Source organism: Balaenoptera ricei, chromosome 1 (assembly GCF_028023285.1).
Source record: "Balaenoptera ricei isolate mBalRic1 chromosome 1, mBalRic1.hap2, whole genome shotgun sequence".
In the NCBI taxonomy this organism is placed as follows: Eukaryota; Metazoa; Chordata; class Mammalia; order Artiodactyla; family Balaenopteridae; genus Balaenoptera; species Balaenoptera ricei.
This window is the reverse complement of record NC_082639.1, coordinates 138072350-138094123: the sequence shown is the minus strand read 5'-3', so window position 1 is coordinate 138094123 and position 21774 is coordinate 138072350. Positions and strand designations below refer to the sequence as shown.

The 21774-nt window shown below is 37.5% G+C and overlaps 1 long non-coding RNA gene across 1 annotated transcript in view; it reads right to left on the bottom strand.

Annotated features, from left to right (window-relative positions):
- Positions 1-229: 229 nt before the first annotated feature.
- The window catches only part of LOC132373662 (uncharacterized), an 85182-nt gene continuing 63637 nt past the window's right edge, over positions 230-21774 (bottom strand). Inside the window, exons 2-3 of the long non-coding RNA XR_009505473.1 lie at positions 1913-1969; positions 230-309 (exon numbers count right to left, since the gene is read on the bottom strand). This is a non-coding gene — a long non-coding RNA (uncharacterized LOC132373662). The remainder of the gene's footprint in view (positions 310-1912; positions 1970-21774) is intronic.

Here is a 21774-nt window from a genome sequence, read left to right as displayed (position 1 = left end):
ATGCAGCACAGCCAAGAAACCCCAAAATATTAAGTACTCTTGATTGGATTTCAAATACATAGTATTTGTTTAAACTGTGCTCAAAAGAATTATTTTCTGCTTACCTTCCTTTCAAAGTCACCAATGCCGAACTTCAAGACCTGAATGTTCTCAGGTATATTCTGATGAGTTTCTTTTTTTTTTTTTTGCCTGTCAAGCTTTTCAAAATCAAGGGTAACTCCACAAAGGCACTGCACTCTTCTGTTGGCATTCCAGTAGACTGGGATAGATCATACAGATTCTCTGCATTTGGGTTGAACTATTATGGCCCTGTAGATGGATATTCTCAGATTATATAAAGGGTGCATACTATGTGGTACTCTTAGTTTCCTCAAATGTGTTCTTATTTAAAGTTAGGAAGGCAGCAACAAGTCTTAGAAAACCTGCAGACTGGTAGTCAGGAGAGGCCTCATGTTTTATAGAAGGAAGTGGTACATGAATAGGTAAATACGTAAGTAGGGAGATAGGTAAGGAGGTGGGTACTTAAGTAGGTAAGTTGGTAGGGAAGTAAATAAACAGGATTTCTCTACTAACTAGCACTCTGAGATTGGGAAAGTCATCCCTCCCCTCTGGGCCTCAGTTTCTAGTTCTCTAAAATTAAGGCAGTTGGACTACTTGGTCACCAAGCTCTGTTCGAGTCTTTTGAGTCTATGAAGTCATCTGTGACCAGCTTTCCTTCATCCCACTTTCCCATTCTCACTGCTGGTGTGTTTCCATATTCCCTACCATTCTCTTCCATGGATCTTCTCAAGGTGACTCTAGATCTGCTGAGACCTGCTTTCTTACATTTAAGTTCTTTATTGCCCTGGCATTCTAACACTTCTCAGTTCACGGCCCTTCCCCCATGGTGGCCGGTCACCCTTCAATATTTAAATGCTCTCTTCATGTTAACAAGAAGCAAAGAAATGCCCCTGATTTCCTTTTTTCCTGTAGCGAATGGTTCTGAAGTGACCTGAAAAGTTAATGTAACTTCCTCAAATGCCTCACTCATTGACCTACAGAGAAGTTGAGCCGCTGGCTCACCCTGGCTGCAGTCATCTGTTTTTAATTGCATCAGTCCCCATATCAGCCACAGGCTTCAGTTTCACAGCCTGGGATGAGCCATTTAGGGAGACCGCCTTCCCGCCTTCCCTGCCTTCCCCAAACACCTCCAGCCTGCAAGGAGCTGTCATAGATATCACCTCACGTTGATAGTTTTCCTTTTAATATTTATAAACAGGAAAGTATTTTTCTCTCCCCCACTTGAAATGTATATATTCATTCATTAAAAGGCATTGACATGGCTGAGGTAATGGCCTGTCGACAGATTTACAGCAAGAACCATCTCACTGCCTGCAGGCCTGTGCATTTTAATATAATTAAAAGGCTTCTGTTTGGAATCTTAGCTAATTAATATTCATGCTTTCCTCCTTTCACCCGCCATTCCCAATTTGCCATCTTTTAGGAGATTGATCATGGCCCAATTAATCCCACCACCAGTCAAAGCAAGACAGGCGGGGAAGAAAGGGGGAAATGCCATTGCAGTGTTGGCTTCCTAATGAGAAAAGAGCATTTTAAATAATGGAAATCTTCTCCCGGTTTATAAGGAAAGTTGTGGAAGGATCTCTATGACTATGGGAATTGGTAGGAGTGGAACTGTTGACCAGGGACTGTGGATTAATTCCTCACACTGAAGTGAGTTCAATTTATTAATCTTTAAGACTCTTCACAAGTTTCGTTCATGCCAGAAATCACAGAGCAGGAAATTGGAGAAGCAGGTAATATATTTTTAAATTTTTAAAAAATAATATAAAAGTGAAAATGGCAGCAACAGGTATTTCTCACTGTTCAGTAGCTGAGAAAACCATCCACAAGTGAAAGTGTGGTCACTTACTTTTCCTTGTCTCTGCCATCCTTTAACACCAAGGCTTAAAAATGGGCATTGCTTTGCCTGAAAAAAACAAAAACAAAAAACACCCTGGTAAGTGATGAGGATAAGGGTATTCGTAATTAAACTATCCTCAGATATGTGAAGGCTTGTCACAATGGAGCAAATTAAGCTTTCTCTCTACTTGACTTGAAAAGATAAAAATGGAAATCTTGGCAGCATTTGTGATGAGACACCCAACAGCCACAGACCTGAGCTTGAGGGAGCTCTAAAGTAAGAGAAGGAATAGTCTCTGCCTTCCCCACACAGTTGCTCTTCCAATCCTCAGTGTCTCGAGAACATGTTGTCCAGTGATGAGAGCAAAAGCCATAAAAGAGAGTTGACAAGAAGAGCACCTCACATTCAGGTTAGCTGACATTGGCCAGGTTACTTCACCACTTTGAGTCCCATCCACAAAATGGGAAATACCTCCATCAGACAATTGTTGTGAGAATTAAATGAGAAAAAGCCTTCAAAGTGCCTAGCACAATGGACAGTGAATACTAATTCCAGTTGAATAGCCACAGCGAGCAGACTATGGAACAAAGTGTAGAAGCTACTCCATGTCATAGAGAAGAACATTTTTCCAGAAAGAAGAAAGAAAGGGTGGAGAGGCCTTGGCCACAAAATACATAACAAGTACAAAAAAGCCAAAAAGGAGTTGATCACATCTTTAAGCCTGTCTCGCCCAGTGCACTGGGTATTAATAATGGAACAAAGAGGGGTTACAGAAACAAGATAAAAATAAACCAGAAGCACTGGGGTTACACAACAGGTACACGTAGTCTGTCCTGTTGATGAGTCACTGGTCTGAGAAATCTGTTTAGGTTCAGCAGGAAGTCCATGAACAGGCTGCAGCTTAATTGTCCTTCCACCGTGTCTGCTCCCATTGTGAGCTTGGGGCTCTTTATTTCTTAAAAGTCTGAGCAATCACATCCTCCTGGATGAGATCATGTAGGGATGTATTGCTGATCCATCCAACTGGAATGCCCTTTTACAGTTTCCAGCTATCAAACTCCCACTCTCACTTCAGGGCAGCACAAGTGTCCCTTCCTCTGCGAAGTCAGCCCCATTAACCTGGCCAGAACTAATCATTCCTTACTTTGGATCCCCAAAGAATACTTCTGCTCTATTCACATTTACAAGTCTCTCTCCCTCAATGATAATGGTGGTGATATTTCTTAACAGTTATTGAAGTCTTTCTAAGTACCAAGTACTGTGCTCAATGTTTTATGGACACTAGCTCAGTTAATCCTAGGAGGTATATATTTTTATTCTCCCCATTTTGTTGACGATGAAACTAAAGTTTAGCGAATATCATGAGTATCTTGCTTGTCACACGGCTGGTGAAACAAGATTAGGACAAAGGCAGTTGAATTCCAGAGTGCCCCCCCCCAATTCTGATTCAATATTGTCTCTTCAACAAGGCTTAGTACACACTGAGAGCTCAAGAATGATTTGTACACTTAATAAGGATCATTGGATGGTTGGAGGCATAGACCTGACCAGTGGGGCCAGTCTGGAATAGGCAAACCCAACTGCAGATATGCATCGGAGGGAGAGGCTCTCCACAGCCCATCATCCTTGTCACCATATTCCCACGGAGCCTTCTTTTTGGTCCTAGTCATACCCAAGATTGTATACAAAGCCAAAAATTTCCTTGAAACAGATTCAACCCATGAAGAAGGCTGTGGAGAAACAAATTTACACCTCTTTTTTTAAGTTTTATGTTTTGTCAAAATGTTATTGTTGGTGATGAGCATAGGTTGCAGTGAAGCAGGGGTTGAGTCCAGATGATTGGAAGCTGAACGGATTTCTCTATGGGGTTTTGATTTGTTATGCCAAACCCACATGGTAAAGGGAAAGACTCCAGAGGCTGACGTGGGTTAAGGTCTGGGCAATTGAGGCATATCCTGCAGTCTCTCTAACACAGTCATCCATAAAACTTTGGTGATAAACATTGTCCACCCACTCATGTTGAGAGCACGAGTGTGAGAGCCCTTAGTGTGAGGGTGTGGTGATCTTTGGAAAAAGTTGCATGGTCATGCTTTCATCATGGTGAGTTATCTTTAAACCAAGCTCTAGGAAGATGCTTGAAATGCATTCTCTTCCTCCTCCTCAGCTGCCAGCAAGACAATGGGAACTGCTATATCACAGAGGATGCAGTTTCCAAATGAGCAGGGAGTAATTGTGAGGCTTCTATAATTCTTTCAGGGAAGAACTGTTGAGAGGCAGAAGAGATCATAGAATTTAGCTCTCTCATTTTACAGATGAGGAAGTTGAGGCCAAAGCCAGAGAGATTGTGGCATGAGGGTATGGCCAACAGGACCAAGATAACATGACTGGTTCACAGAGAGCTGAGATGGGAACCCAGATCTTCCAGCTTCTGTTGATATCACGCTGTGATTTCTCTTCTCAGAACTTAAAGTTGTATTTCCGATTTTGATAACTGTTTTGTTAAGTGAGAAGTGGAGAGGGAGAACCAGTGGAGGCAAGAGAGAAGAGGTAGATCTTCCCTTTAAAACAGCTGAACAACAAAGAAAGTGTATTGTTGCTGGTAGTTAAAAAGAGAGAGAGAGAAGGTGGGGAGAGAAAGAAAGAAAGAGAGAAAGGAAGGAAGAAAGGAAGAAAGTAAATGAAAATTTTCATATGAAAATTTTTTAAAATATAAGCAAATAACAAGAGTTTATCCAACAAGCTATAGAATATAGGTGAGAAAAATGAATAGGCCATAATCACTCACAGTTTTTAGAAAAACCAGTTCATCCCTAAATTTTGAAATTGTCACAATTCATCAGCATCCTGCAAAACATCTGGTGAGACTGGTGCTCAAACTGATACCCAGAAGCATGGTTCTTATGAACCAGTGCTACATTTTTTATGTTGCTTTTGTTTATTTGAACAGAGGCTGAAATGTCAAAAGTCCATTATACTTTATAAACGTTTTTAAAATTTTTTTGATCAAGTTTATTGAAGAATAATTCTGTAAACTAAAATGCCCATTTTAAGTACTTAGGTCAATGAGTTCTGACACATGTATTCATATATATGTCAATCAGTGTAATCAGTACTATAATAAAAATATGGAATATTTCCATCACCCTAAAAAGCTCCATCATGTTCCCTTGTAGTCAATTCCCCTACCCCTTGTTCCAAACAACCCATGACCAACTTTCTATTCCTTTAGATTAGTGTTATCTGTTATTGAACTTCTTACAAATGGAATGACAGCATAGGTACCCTTTTGTGTCTGGCTTCTTTCACTTAGCATAATTCTTTTGAGATTCATCCATGTTGTTGCACATATTAGTGGTAGTTCTTTCGTTTTTATTGCTGAGTGATGTTCCAGTGCATGGACATATCACAATTTGCCACACAATGATGGCTATTTGGGTTATTCCCAGTTCAGGCTGTTATGATTTAAGTTGCTATGAACTGGAACATATTCATGTAGCAGTCCTCAAGTGGACAAGTTTTCATGTGTCTTGAAATTGGATTACTGAGTCATATGACAAGTATATGTTAAACTTTATAACAAACTTCCAAACTGTTTTCAAAGTTGGTTGTATGATTTTCACATTCCCACCAACAGTGTATGAAATCTCCAGTTGCTCCACATTCTCACCAACATTTAATGTGGTAATTTTTTAAAAATGGTATCCTAGAAGAGATGTAGTGGTAAATCACTGTGGTCTTACTTTTCTTGATGAGTAATAATACTGAACATATTTTAAGTGCTTATTGGCCATTTATATATTTTCTTTTGTGCAGTGATAATAAAATATTTTGACACTTTTTATTCTTATTATCAAGTTGTAAATGTTCTTTATATATGCTTGATACCTGTCCTTTGTTTGACATAGATATTGTAGGTATTGTCTCCCAATCTGTGGCTTGAATTTTAATTTTCTTAACTTTTAAAGAAAAATTTTAATTTTGATAATGTGTAATTCATAATTTCTTTTTTATGCTTTATGCCTTATATGTCAAAATATCTTTATCTCAAGGTTGCAAAGATCTTTCTCCCATATTTTTCTCTAGAAGTTATATATTTTTAGTCTTTATGTTAAGTTCTATGACCCATTTCAAGTAAATTAATGTTTATGAAATAAAGTAATGGTAAATGCTGATTTTTCCCATATGAATATTCATTAGTTCCAGCACCATTTGTTTAAAAGACTATACTTTCCCATTGAATTTCCTTGATTCCTTTGTCCAAATCAATTGGCCATGTATGTAGGGGTCTATAAGTAGACTCTATTTTGTTTCATGAACTGTCCTTACATGAATACCACATTGTCTTGAATACTGTAGCTCTGTGGAAATGCTTGAAATCACATATTGTAAATCTTCATACTTCGTTTTACTTTATCAAAATTGTTTTGGCTATTCTAGGCCTTTTACATTTCCATATAAATCTTAGAATAAGTATATCAATTTATACAGAAGAGCCTCTGGAATTATAACTGGTATTGCATTGAATCTGTAGATGAACTTAAGGAACATTTGACTTACAATATTTAGTCTTTTGATTCGCATGAGCATGATATACTTCTCCATTTATTTAATTTCTCCACTTAATGCTTTGTAGTTTTTATTGTACAAGTATTGAAAATATTTTGGTAAATGACCCCTCAGTATTTTATAATTTCATGTTTTTGTTGCTGTGCTAGTGGTAGTGCATTTTGATTTCACTTTTCCAATTGTTTGTAACTGTATGTAGAAACACAGTGGATTTTTGTAGATTGATCTTGTATCCTGTGATCTTGATCTTGTATCCTGTGATCTTGCTAAATTTACTTGTCAGTTCTAATACCCTTTTTTTTTTTAAGATTACTTAGGGCTTTCTATTATACCATCATATTAATTTGCTAGGGCTGTCATAACAAAATACCAAAGAATGGGTGACTTAACAGAAATTTATTTCTCACAGTTCTGGGGCCTGGAAGTCCAAGATCAAGGTGTCAGCAGACTTGGTTTCTTCTGAGGACTCTTTCATTGGCTTGCAGATGGCACCTTTTTGCTCTGTCTTCACATGGTCTTTCCCCTGTGCATGTTTCTGGTGTCTGTGTGTCCAAATTTCCTTTTCTTATAACTACACCAGTCAGATTGGATTAGGGGTTATCTTAATGGCCGAATTTTAACTTAATTACCCCTTAAAGGTCTATCTCCAAGCATAGTCACATTCTGAGGTACTGGGGTTGAGAGCTTGATCATATGAATTTGGAGGAACACAATTCAGCCCATAACCAGAATCAGGTTGTCCACAAATAAAAACATTTTCTTCTTCTTCTCTAACTATATGCCTTTTATTTAGTTTTCCTGCCCTATTGTACCAGCTAGAACCACCAGTCAACTGTTGAATATAAGTGATGAGAACAAACATCCTTGACGTATTCACAATCTTAGGTGGAAAAGTATTCAATTGTTCCCCATTAAATATGACATTCAGTGTAGTTTTTTATAGATGCCCTGTAAGTCAGGTTAAGAACATTTACTTCTATTCCTAGTTTACTTCTATTCTTAATTTACTTCTATTCCTAGTTTTGATTATGAATGAATGGGGGTTGCATTTTTCCAATTGCTTTTTCTGTATTGTAATTCCTGGTAACATACCTTGTTCTAGAATCCACTTTTTCTGATATTAATATAACAATTCCAGCTTTCATTTGATTAGTATTTGTATGGTATATCTTTTTGCATTCTTTTACGTTTAAACCATTTGTGACTTTGTACTTAATGTAAACATTTTTTAGATAACATGTAATAATAAGAACAATTGGCTCTTACTTTTTTATCCATTCTGACAATGTCTGTCCTTTAGTTGAATTGTTTAGAGTTTATATTTAATATTATTGATATGGTTAGGCTTGAACTGACTATCTTGATAGTCTTTTCTATTTGTCCCACAGATTCTTTCTTTTCTCCTATCTTGCTCTCTCTTCTTTTGGACAAAATTAAAAATCTTTTATGATTGCATTTTATCTCTACTATTGGCTTATTACCTCTGTCTCTATATTTTTAGTTTTTGGTTTGTGCATGTGTGTGTGTTTGCTCTAGGGTTTAAAATACACATTTTTAACTTATCAAAATCTACCTTAAAATGTTATTATACCACTTACATTAGTGTGCTTCCATTTCCTCCTTCCCAACTTTTGTGTAGTTATATATTTTATTTCTTCAAATATTATAAACCTCAAAATGTATTCTTAATTTTGCTTCAGTTGACTATCTTTTGAAGAAATTTTAAAATGAAAAATATTCTTTTAAACTTACCCATATATTTGCAATTTGTAGAGCTTTTTATTTCTTTATATAGCTCTAAATTTCTGCCTCAAGAATGTCTTTTAGCATTCCTTATAGTTTAGATTTTCTGGATACAACTTCTTTCAGCTTTTGTTTGTCTGAAAAGTCATTATTTCACCTCAAGTTTTTTGAAAGAAATATTCACTTAATATAGAATTCTAGTTTGACAGGGTACTGTTGTTTGTTTGCTTTTCTTGTTCTGTTTTTCGTTTTGGTTTTGTTTTTAGTTTCAGCACTTTAAAGATGCTGTTCCATTGTCTTCTGGTTTGCATTGCTTCAAATGAGAAGACTATGGTAATTATCTTCATTCTTCCATCCATAACATGTGAATTTTTTTCCCCTCTGGCTGCTTTTTAAGATTTTCTCTTTATCACTGGTTTTTACCAATTTGTTTATGATGTGTCTTAATGTGGTTTTCTTTGTGTTTATCATGCTTGAAATTCCTTGAACTTTTCAGATCTGTGGGCTTACAGTTTTCATCAAATTTAGAACATTTCAGCCATTATTTCTTTAAATATTTTTCTGTCCTCCCCTATCCTTCTGGAACAACGTATATGTTAGACTGTTGGAAATTTTTCCCAAAGTTCCTGAGGCTCTGTTCATTTATTTGTTTCAGTATTTTTCTCTATATGCTTTATTTTGGATGGTTTTTCATTGTTATGCTTTCAAGTTCACTGATTTGTTTTTTCTTCTGCAATGTCTAATCTGCTACGAATTCCACCCAGTGCTTTTTCATTTTGGATATTCTAATTTTCAAAACTAGAGTTTCTGTTTTGCTCTATATATTATTTCATTTTTCTCCTCTTTATGTTCACATTTTTCTTTAAATACTTATGCATATTTATATTAGCTGTTTAAAAATTCTTGTTTGTTAATTCGATCATCTCTGTCACTTCTTACAGGTTTCTTTTGACTTATTTTTCTATTGACTATGGATCATGTTTTCCTATTTTCACATGATTAGTACCTTTTTATTTAATGTTAAACCTGGCTAATTTTATATTGTTGAATGCTGGATTTTGTGGTCTTCCTTTAAAGAGTGTTACACTTTGTTTTGACAGAGAGTTACATTACTTAAAGATCAGCTTGATCATTTTCAAGATTGTTTTTAAGCTTTAGAAAGTGGATCTTGAGTGGCCTTTACTCTATGTCTAGTTTAGCCTCACTATTAAGGCACAACCACCCTGAGGTCTCTACCAAATGCCCCAAGTTTTCAACAAGGACCCTGGCTGCTCAGAACTTGAATATCTTCTAGCCCTGTGTGAAATACAGCTGCTTCATCATTATTTGCCCAGCCTTGGGGTGTTTCTCCCTATATATGTGCAGTTAAGTATTCAACAACAGACTCAAGGGAATCACTATGAAATTTTTGAACCTTTTTTCCTGCCCAATTCCCTTCTCCCCAACACTCTGTCCTGATAATTCCAATCACCTCAGCCATCCTGACCTCCAGTATTGATTCAGCAACTCAGAAATTCTGCAGTGCTCTGCTTGGGATCCCCCTCTCTGAACCAGGGTGAGGAAAGTGCCTCCAGGCATAAAGTTGGGCAATCTTAGGCTTCCCTAACTTGTTTCTCTGTTTTCAGGAATCACAGTCCTGTGCTGCCTGTTTTCCAACATCCAAAACAGTTGCCTCATGTAGTTTGTCCAGTTTTCTAGTTGTTTATGGTGGGAAGGGAAGTTCTGGACCCAGCTACTCCATCATGGCCAGAAGCAGACATTTGCTCCCAAAATTGTTTGTTTTAAAACACAAAAATATCACTTACTTTGACCTATGGACAAAATAGCCTGGGAAGTGTTGAAATAGAATTAAAATAGAATAAAATGCATAAATAGAATGAAAATGTTACATGTGTCAATAAATATTGTGTTGTATTATTTATTAATGGGGTTTTTGTCACTTGATTTAATTGAGGAGGAATTGAGGAGGAAGGAATCAGGAAAAACAGGGTCACTGGAAACCATTTCACAACAGGAAAAACTATTTTATTAAAATTTTTCACACTCTGATAGTTCCTTAGGTTGCTCCCTGTATCAGCAGGATAAGCTAGATCATTCTGTGATTCCAAATAATTTCCTGAAAGCAGTTACTTAAGATAATGAAGTTTTATTTCTCTCTCATGCTACCCATCCATTATGGGTGGGTTACAGGTTACAGCTATGTTCCATGTCAACTTCATTCCGTAACCCAGCAGAAGGAGTGGTATCTGTCTGGGACATAAACGGTTTTTATGGCAGAGGGAAAAGATATATGGCTCTTATAACTTCTGCCTTGAGGATGACACATTTTCAACATTGCATTGGCCAAAGCAAGTCACATGGCTATGCATTACTCCAACAAGCCAAGGATATAAAATCCTTCCACAGGGAAAAATAACTATTTTGTAAATACTAATACAACCTACTGTACTTCTATACCTGTCATCTCTTCTGCCTTGGATTAGTTCCTAACATAAAGCTAAACAGTATCAAGAGACGTAGCTAGGTATTTGAATGTGGCTTCCATCCTGAAACTGCACATAGTCTGTGCTTAAGTGACTACTATGAGCCATCAAAAGGAAAAAGGGATTCTACATCTGCTGATATGTGGAGGCTACCAAAATATATTGTTAAGTGAACAAAAGTAAGATACAGACTAGTGTTTATAATATACTTTAATTTGTGTAAAGAGAATAATGTATTTATACACCTGCATGTGTATGCATAGAAATATTCTAAAAGGATGCACAAGAAATAGATGCTTCTAAAGTAGTATCCAGGAAACATTTCCCTGGAGCAGAACATAAGGGTCTAGACTGAGAGAGATGTTCTTATTGTATGCCCTTTTGTATTATTTAAATTTTTTCAAGGGTATTTATTATTTTCTTTTTTTCTTGAAGTGTAGTTGATTTACAATGTTGTGTAATTTCTGCTGTACAGCAAAGTGATTCAGTAATATATATTCTTTTTTTATATTATTTTCCATTATGGTTTATCACAGGATATTGAATATAGTTAAGGGTATTTATCATTTTCTTAATGACTTAAAATTTCCTTTTTAGTATATACTGAAGAGTTTGATATCAGTCAACCAATTTCCCCAACAATGTTCCAGAGTATCATAAAAAGTAAAGTTATTATAGCACACTGCTGAATGATCATAACAGAAATCATAGAATCAACTGACAATGAACTCTCAGACCCACTTCAGAAAGCCCTTCACAAATTCTGGAGATCAACTTAATGAAAAAATAAAACTATGAAAAAATGTCAGAGGATCCTGTGGTTTTCCTCCCATACTGATGAAATATTTAGTTCATGATACGCTGATCCTTGAGATCAAACAGACTTTAATGCTTTCTTGCCATATTTTTCTCCCTCAGATCTCATTGATGAGCCACTCCAGCTCCTAATCTGAAGAGGCATTCTACAGCATCTGCCTCCTGAGCATGGGAACATGGAGATAGCTTTCTAGAATGCTTGTGCCTAAACCTTGCAATGAACAGACACCACTTTCCCCAAAACCCCTTACTTCACAATATTGGGGTAGTGGCCCCTTTACTCAAGAACAAAGTCAACTTCACACTGGAATAATGAACATATTGACTAAGAAACTCTTGTTCTTATTGTGAGTATAAATTTCAGTTATCTCTGTGGCCATGTTTTGAAAATTTTAATGTTTAGATACTAAGTAGTTTAGATACTAAGCCTCTCTTGAAATTCTTCTTTCTATATTCACGTGGAAGACAGAAGAATGGCCACCCAAAGATGCCTATGTCCTAGTCCTTGGATGTATAAATATGCTGCATGACAAACTGGAAACAAATTATGTTAAATTATATTAAGGCTGCAAATGGAATTAAGGTAGCTGATCAGCTGACCTTAAAACAGGCAGATTATCTTGGATTATCCAGGAAAGCCCAATGTCCCAATGTAATCAAAGAGTTCTCAAAAGTGGAAGTGGGAAGCAAAGGAAGTATCAGTGTTGGAGTGATGTGATGTGAGAAAAACCCAACCTCCTTAATAGGAGCCTATTAAGAATAATATTAAAAATTTTTAAAAAGAATAATATATACAAGCTTACTTAGCATAACTCAACAACAAAATTTTTTCCAAGAAAAAAACTGATCAACATTTTATCATATAGATTGTATTGTATTAACCATTTCAGAGAAATAATAAGTACATAAGAATGGCTAACAATACAACGAAATCCATCTCTAGCCTCATAGCTATGGGATAGTTGCTTGTACAACATCATGTGTCAGACATGGATTTTCACGAGTAACATTTAAATTGAAAGAAAAATGGGCCAGAACTTTGTCTGGACATCACCACTTTGTTCTAGTGTTCTCAAACAAATGGTTAGAATTCTGAAAGGATAGTGCAGACAGCTAGCATGTCTTAAATCAGATGTTTGGAGAAAAATGTATAATAAAACTTGCACAGTTTTTTTTTTTATTGCTTAATAGGTCAACAATATATTCAACAATAAGTGTTAGTCCTGCTTACTTTTTAAAACAGCTACGTCCAGACATAACAGAGAATTTACAGCAGAAGTTATTCTTTATGCCAGTCTATGTTCATCACTTTTTCACTCATTTATTCCACAAAAGATTGTTATTAGCGACTGTGAAGCTGGCCCACAGTGCATTAATTTTATAAATGAGATGTTGGCATCACTATCACAAAAGGATCAGAGGGAGGCTAGAGAATGTGGCATCACCATGGTGACCTTCTGTGATGGTGAGCATCCCAGGAGTAATCGACCACAGAAAAACCATCAGAAAGCTCTCCTCCAGGGACATGTTGTTTTTTACTCAACCACTTAAGGAATGATCAGGGCCACAAAGTCAAGGAAGCAATCACTCTTCTGTGACTATTACAAAGAATGAAATGGAGTCCCTGGGCTCTTCCTCAGCCATTTGTATACACATAACCTTGAGAAAGCCTTCCCCATCTCTGACTGGAAAATTACATTAGCAAGAGAGAAAAGGTGTTACAAATGCCAGGGGTTATAGTAGTTCATTATTAGCTCACTTGTCCCATTTGTACAATTTTAAGTTTCTGTAGTTTTGTGTTTCATCTGTTTGAACAGAGATTAGGATGTTGTTTGGGGGTTTGGAGAAGAGTGGCCCGAGGGATAAGATGGGGATAAAGGGAGACAGGGTAGCTTCACATAGAAGAATTTTGCATTAATATTAGGTTCTCTTACAAAAACCTGTCATTCCTTGTTTGTTTGTAATTACAATTCAAAATAATAGAAACAGATTGTTAAGGAGGATAACTAAAAAAACAGAAAGGTATTTATTAGAAGCCACATGAAAACTAACTTTAAGGAATAATAAAACTGTAAGAAAAGACTTTTCCATCAACTGTGGGAATTTGCTTTGCTGCTACAATTTCTATGCTTTTAACTTTTGGATTCAGTCTTATAAGTGGGTGTCTGTTTCTTTCTCATATTTTTTATAACATATATATGGCTACATATATATGTTATAAAATATAACATTTTATGGTTAACATTTGGAAATGAGTAAGGTTGACGATAGCCGGCTAATGCTAACCTAGCCTTCCAAGTACTAATATACTATAAAGGAAAACCAATTTCTTCAGACTGTTAGAAAAGTAAAGCACATATTAGTCAATATTTAAAATGAGCTGCCCCAGGATGATTTTTCAAGGATATGTTAGGCATTATCCAATTAAAATTGCTGACGTCAACAGTAACCATGGTTTAGATTTATGCTATTGCATACATAGGTTAGGGGAAATTGGTATTGAGTCATTATCAAAGGTTAATTCCAGCAAGAACTGGTTATATTTGCTTTATTGAATGACTACAGAAGGTACCTCTACATGAGGTACATTTCCAAATTCAAGTTGCTGGTCAAAGAGATTTGAAATAAATAGGCATAAATTGCAATTATTATTCTAAGACTGTATAAAACTCATAAATCAGGTGTGAAATAAGTCAATTGGTTATGCATATATGGACACATATTTAGAGGTAAATTTTCTTTAAAAATTAACTTAGGACAAAAAATTTTTGGAAATAAAATATATCACAACATTGAATTTTTTTTCTTTTAGTGTCCTTTCAGATCTCAGGTTGCTTTTTTCTTATGTTTAGGAATATATAAATACACTATGCTTAATTTGGTTTGTCTTTAAAATCATTGTTTTCTTACCTTTGAAATGTAAATACCTGGAAAAGAAAAAAAAACACATAGGAAATTTTTCCAATTTGGGAGGGGGGGAAGGGCAGTGGAGCAAGAACAAAATAACTGGGAAATTATTTTATTTTTACTAAGTTAACAAAATCTCACAACTTTCTCCACACATATACATATTTCTAAATGAAAAATTTCAAAAGTGTTACCCTTCTTTTGACTTGAGTGCATTTATCCATGTGCATCTAAAACACACTTATTTATCGTAGGATTCTTGTTTCTAATTATATTGCAAAGGGGTATAAACATTTCAAGCTTAGAGCAGGGTGTTCTCATTTATTATTGAAAGAACATGGTGATCTCCAAATTCATCCATACATACACACAGAGAGACCCAGGGAGATGTTACAAGTATTTGTTCAGTTACCATGAGCTAGAAGAGAGACAGTAACGTACTCACAGACTCAAAAGGTTACTATCAACAAAATAAATTAAAGCATGAGTTGGTCCATAAAGGATGGATTGTGATAAGGCCAATGTTAGGCAAGTTCTCCTTTATGCAGTGGGTCTTTTCAGCCTCAGAACCCCTTTCTGTGAACTGGACAGGGGAGCAGTGTGGAAGAGAGCTGATGGAGGGAGCTGTCCACCGTTGTCTCCCCTCCCCAGCTGGAAGCCAGATCTGAGTTAGAAGTCAAATTTGGGGGATCACAAATGCTCCACAGAAGCAGAAATCAGAGCAACTGAAACAACCCTGTCCTTTTCTACAGTAAGATCTGTTCTAATTTGCACATTTCCTGCCCAAGGATGAATTCAAAACCACTAGCTCAAAATGGGTATGATAAACTGCCCTGCAGAGTTTTGTAGTCTTTAGAATAAGTATGAGGCAGAATCCTAAATACGTAAAGATTAAGTTATTATCTATTCTGGGACCATGGCAGGACTAGCCACATATTCTGAAATTCTAATCAATTAAATCGAATCATTATTTATTATTAATTTACTATTCCTTAGATACAAGGATTAATAAGACATCACTGAAGTCAATTTAGTAAATAATTATTCCCCCCAAATATGTGGTCCCGAAATGATGGCTGTGGACTAGAAATCATAGGCAATTCATAGTCCATCCTAGTGCGAAAACAGTTTCTCACCTGGCCAGGGAGTCATTTGTTCTTTCACACAGTCACATCACCTGTGAGTTACCCATTTTCTTAGGGAAGATTTTCTTACTTGGTTGTCAGCTAGACAGAGGCAATTTAAATTAACATTAAGACTCTTTACAGAGGCAGAAGCAGCACAAGAGATGGGCATAGGCGAGACCTGAGAGCGCAGCCACTACCACCGTGAGCCTCCTCAGCAAGCCCCGTCCTGAGACGGCCCCAGGCCAGAGGAGCTGCAGAAGCAGAGTTCAACACGGGTCCACTCTTCCTGCTCGCAGAGTCAGTCAACCACACCACCCAAGTGCTCACCGACTGTCGCAACAAGAAATTCCTGGGCCGTGCGAAGGCCTTTGACAGGCACTAACAAGTGGTGATGGAGAATGGGAAGGAGATGTGGACCGATGTCCTCAAGAGTGGCAAGGTAAGCAGTCCAAGCACTGCTACATCTCCAAGGTGTTCCTGTGCAGGGTCTCAGTCATCATGGTCCTGTGGAACCCACTCATCTCTGTCAAGGAGGGGCCTCCTCTGCTCCCTCAGAAATCACTCGCCAGTCCTGCAAGAACCTGCCCTTCATGATGGGAATAATAACGTCTTGTGGTTATTTATTTGGTTTTATTTTTGTTTTTAATAAATAAATAATTTTTCTAAAGAAGGAATGAAGGAAAGATGGAAGGAAGGGAAGAGAGGCAGAAGGGGAGGATAGTAAGAAGGAAAAAGAATACACTGGCTTACAAAAACAAAATTTGCAAAGGACAGCCTTAGGGATGACTGGTACCAGGGACTTCAGTGATGATACCTGGTATTTTTTTTCTTGTGATTCTGTGTGGTGATTTCTTTCTGACCAGCGTTTCCAACAGGCATAGAGGCTGGTAACCTGTAGCTTCAGATTTTTATCTTTATAATCTCAGAAACCAAAATTTCAAGCTCTGGTTAGAAAAAAATTCAGGAAAAGTTCCTCACTGTCTTGGTTTGTGACAGGTGCCCACCCTGGGATGAATCTCTGTGGCCGAGGTCTCATCAGTAGTTAGCAACTCGCAGAGTAGAGCATGGTAAGGAGGAAGAGGTCCCAAAGAGGAGGAGAGGGTTGTGTCCAGAAAGAACAAAGGTGCTGTGCAAACAGAACAGAACCCACTCAACCTGTAACACTTACCAGATTCTCATGATGCCTATAACTTAAGAAGTGGAAAGGATAATAAGAGTCCATTGTTCCAGGCTTCCACCACTGTGTTAAGTTCTGGGTGCCATGTTTTAAAAGAGGCTGAGACAAATTGAAGAAATGTCCAGAGGAGGGATGGCATCAGAAGCTATACTATACAAGGTATGGTTAAAGGAACTGAAACCTAAGGAGGACTAAAGCCATGTAGAGCAAAAAAAGACAACTCTTTCATGTACATAAAGGAGCATATTTGCTCTGTACTGCCTAATTCAAGGGGTCACAAACGTGCCTACAGGACTCAGAAAGGTAATATAAGGGAATAGAGCTAGCCAGATGTTAGAAAAACAATAGTACATGCATGATAATTAATAGCAAGTGACACTCAGCCACAGGATGTAGAAATCTACAGGAAGTGGAGATCTCTGGAGACCTGGGGAACTTATGCCCCATCTAAAAGAGGCAGTTCCCCCTCAGGTCCAGATAACTGTTGCCCTGTAAGAAAGTGGCTGCAATATTACAAGATCTTTCTTTTTTTAAGAAAAGCCAGAAAACCTTATTTTTATGTGAAATCTCTCAATTTCTTCAATGTTGGCTTATTATTTTTAAAAAACACCAAGCAGGCCAAACAAAATGCTATTTGAAAGGGGTCCCCCATGGGGTCCCAGTTTGAAATATCTGCTCGAGAAAGTAAAACTAGAACTTGTCATTCAAAGTTCTTAAGAGTCAGGGTTTTAGTCTTTATAATTTATATGTAGTTTAATAACTAGAACTCTTCAATCATAATGTGGTAGATGTTTTGTGAATTAGTAAGTGTACTGTCCCTGGATGTAGGTAAGTAGAAGTTGATGATCTTTATTATGGAATATTATGGAAATGAATCTTGCATTAGGTGGTCTAACTGGCCCTAATAAAGGTCTACAGATTGATTTTGAAATTTTGGAAGTGATATCAGAAAATGTTCTCTGAGAGAGATTCTGAAGAAGTAGAAAACAATATTTGAGAACTCTATAATCCACTTGAAGTTAAACACATTACTGAAAGAGACAATGGAGAAAGCCAACATGGCACAATGTTTCTAAGTGCAGGCAAGACCACACTGAAGATATATATCTCATATGTCCTGGCAACGGGATAGGATTTTAATGGACATAAATCCATATCTTTTTCTGTATAGTTACAAAAATAAGGCTTCCTTGCCCTATGTTTTAGCATGTTTGGAATGAGGGGAGTGTGGTTTTGGGGGTTAAGTGTTCTGGATTCTTTTCCTTGGTCTGTTATTCATGAGTCATGTGACCATGGACAAGTCACATTCCTCATTTTCCTAACAACTTAACGATATAGCATCGTTTCAAATTCAAGAGTGTCAAAACAGCACCCCCCCTCACTGTCCTTTCTTCTCATGAGAAGAACATGTCCCTTTCTTGACTTCCTCATGTCAAGGAAAGCAGCAAAATTTGACTTTTCCTAGACTCCAGTGGCATATATTTTGCCCAGTGTCATGAAAGAAGGTCTCTAAGATGACATCATGAGCAATAAGCTCATGGAAGGAAATTAGGGTTCCTGGTGTAGGAGGACAACGTAAGGAATTTCCACTTGAAACCAAAGACGATGAGGTGCTCAGAATAAGAGAGTAGGTCTATTGCTGAGCCACAGGCTTTGTGAAAGTATATCCTGGGCAATACAAAAACCAAACCAAAGCTCGAAAATTACCTCTACAGGGGCCTGATAAATTCTTAGACAAGGCCATTCTCTTCCCATTTTTGCCAGTAGAATTTGGGGCAAGGGAGAATTTTCCACCTTCTGGTTGCAGCTGTGTCCCTCAAACCTCCATGTAAAGTAAATATGTATATGTCAAATCATACATATCAAACTCAACTATAACTTCAGATATGCTCTCATAAGGAAAAAGATGACCCATATTAAAAAGCAGTTATGAGAATCCTAACATTGCCCATGCATAGCCTGGATATATTTAATTTTTTTTAAGTGACTGCAGAAAAATTAGTTGAAGGAGCTAATAGCCAATGTAAACTTAAAATTTGTTTAAATATGATACACACAGAATTTGTCTTCAAAATTCACTGCAAAATTCATTTCCCTTTCTGCTGAAAAATGTCAAAGATGCCATGAGACTACAATGTTTAGTTAGTCTGGGAGGTTACGCTATTGCTCCTAGGATTTAGAAAAACTGTCTGGTTGAAAACAAAAAGAAAGAAACTCAGACAATGAAGATCACACAAATAGTTCTTAACAAACTCTTGCTAGTAATACGTTTCTGTCTTTCTCAGTAGAATTACCCAGATATCAATAAATATTATTTGACTGATAACTAATTAACAATAAACAATTCCTGCATTTTAACTGAGAGGCAGTTTAGCAGAGTGAATAATAACCTGACCTCTGAAGCCAGACTGCCTGGATTGAAATCCCAGCTCCACCACTCACTAGCCATTAAGTTTCTTAACTTCTGTAGTTTGCTCATTTATAAAATACTAAACTTACAAGATAGGGTGTGGTGAGGATTAAATAATTTAATATATGCAAGACAGTGCCTGACACATAGCACTGTGTGACTGTAAGCTATTATTACTATTTCTTGCTTTATAAAATCCATATGTCCCATAGTTATTCACTAGGCTGTGTCCTCTATCCCAGGCACCGCACCAGGCCCAGGAATATTTGTAGCATTTCCTAAACCAGCAGCAGAAGTCTGAGTGGTGTAGGCAGTGCATTCTCAAGTACAAAAATTAAACAGTAAGGTGAAAGTAGGTGCAAGCCTCCTTCTCCTAACTAATTAAATGCATACTTTAGAAACTACACTGAGTATGCTTCAAGGGGAGGTCACCCATAATCTGTTCGTGAAATTTGCAGTTCGATAGTTACCCACTCAGGTGACTTTTGCCACATCTACATTAAATTTGCATCTGGCTTAGATTTCTGTATGAGATGATGCTTCTAATTTGTGTTTTGGGTTAAGGCCCAGCTCCCAGCGTGTGGAGAGAGAGTTACAAAGGAGAAGTTCTCGTTATCAGAAGGCCGGGTGGGACAGAGTTTGGATGTGAGCATGTTGTGCCAGTTCTCATATGTCTACAACCCAGGCCAAAATCTGCCCTCAGTTATGCATGCACAGCTTTCATTGACGTCAGCAAGAACGGTGCTCACGTAACAGGAGGCAGAAATTTGGCTCTTTGATTCTAGCAGAATCAAATGCCAAAATTTTGCTGATGCAGGTTGCAAATTTAAACCCCAAAGGGTCAGGAAAATGCAACAGAATTTTGCTCTATTGGCAATCTCCTCTTTTGAACAGGCCATGTAATTAAGCGAGTCCCGAATTTCTCAAGCCTGACTTGGAAGCTCCTGATTCTCTTGTGCAGATGAGTTGTGTGTAGCCCCCTGTTGCAGTAAGACCTTTAAGTGTGATTCCAAGATTTTGCCTGCAGCTTCAGATAAGACTCTAAAACACAGCCCTAATTCGTTGTCGGTTGCAGGATTCCATTTCTGGTCTGGGTTTTAACAACAATGCTGAAATCAGATGGTGGTGCTGAACAGACGCCACTCCCCACCTTAGATGATTGGGGAATTATGTAACGAAATTTAAGGGCTCAGCATTCTCGGAGTTTTCAGACTAAGTTGCAGTCTAATTTATGTTCAGACATATCCATAGCTTTGTCTTAATATTTGTGAGGTTTTGTAAAAATTTAATTTAATTTTATGCAATCATGTTAACAATTGGATCTCCCAGACCTGAGCATCTGGTAGTAAGTTTCTGAGTGGTAAAACACGATTCAACAGAAATATGAAGCCAGGCCAATGGACCAAAAAAAAAAAAAAGAAAAATCCCTTAACTAAGAGTGGAGATACTTCTGATTCCTTTATCCAGCTATTCAAAGTCTGTTTCCTGCTTTGGATCCAGAGAAGCAGGCTTTCTCTTGAACTGTTATTTAGAACTTGGATGGATGCCTGAGTGTGTGTCTTGTGCTGTGAGTTTCCTTATGGGTGACATGACCTAGCAAAGCCTTCTTGGCCACTTGTCACTTCTCACTCCCTTCTCTTCAAGGGAGAAGTAGATTATATGAATGGTAAAATTGGGAGCAAGCTATTTACAATAGCCAGGACATGGAAGCAACCTAAATGTCCATCGACAGATGAATGGATAAAGAAGATGTGGCACATATATACAATGGAATATTACTCAGCCATAAAAAGAAATGAAATGGAGGTATTTGTAATGAGGTGGATGGAGTTAGAGTCTGTCATACAGAGTGAAGTAAGTCAGAAAGAGAAAAACAAATACAGTATGCTAACACATATATATGGAATCTAAGGAAAAAAAAAAAAAAAAGGCCATGAAGAACCTAGTGGCAAGATGGGAATAAAGACACAGACCTACTAGAGAATGGACTTGAGGATATGGGGAGGGGGAGGGGTGAGATGTGACAGGGTGAGAGAGTGTCATGGACATATATACACTACCAAATGTAAAATAGATAGCTAGTGGGAAGCAGCCGCATAGCACAGGGAGATCAGCTCCGTGCTTTGTGACCACCTAGAGGGGTGGGATGGGGAGGGTGGGAGGGAGGGAGATGCAAGAGGGAAGGGATATGGGAACATATGTATGTGTATAACTGATTCACTTTGTTATAAAGCAGAAACTAACAAAAAAAAAAAAATTGGGAGCAAGAACAGAACGTACCTAAGCTCCCTCTTTGGGATCTTCCTGCCTGCAGAGAGCAAGTATTCCACTCTGCTCCCATGCTACAGATTTTGCCCCTGAGAAGGGTGGCAACATTGCCTGTGACTGAGAATGAAGTCTCTTATATTCAAGAGAGTGGTATTCACAAACCCATCATATGTCAACCACATTCTCCAACAGCTTCAGGAGCAATAGAGCTGCCATCTTGATATCTGTCAGCTTGATATTTTATTGAAGGGGGGTGGTAGACAAGTGATAAGAACTTATTAGCTAATGACTAAAAGTGATCAACTAAAAACTAATAGACTCAAGAACACTACTTAGAGGTCTTTGTCCCTGCAGTGAACCACGGCTGCCCCCTG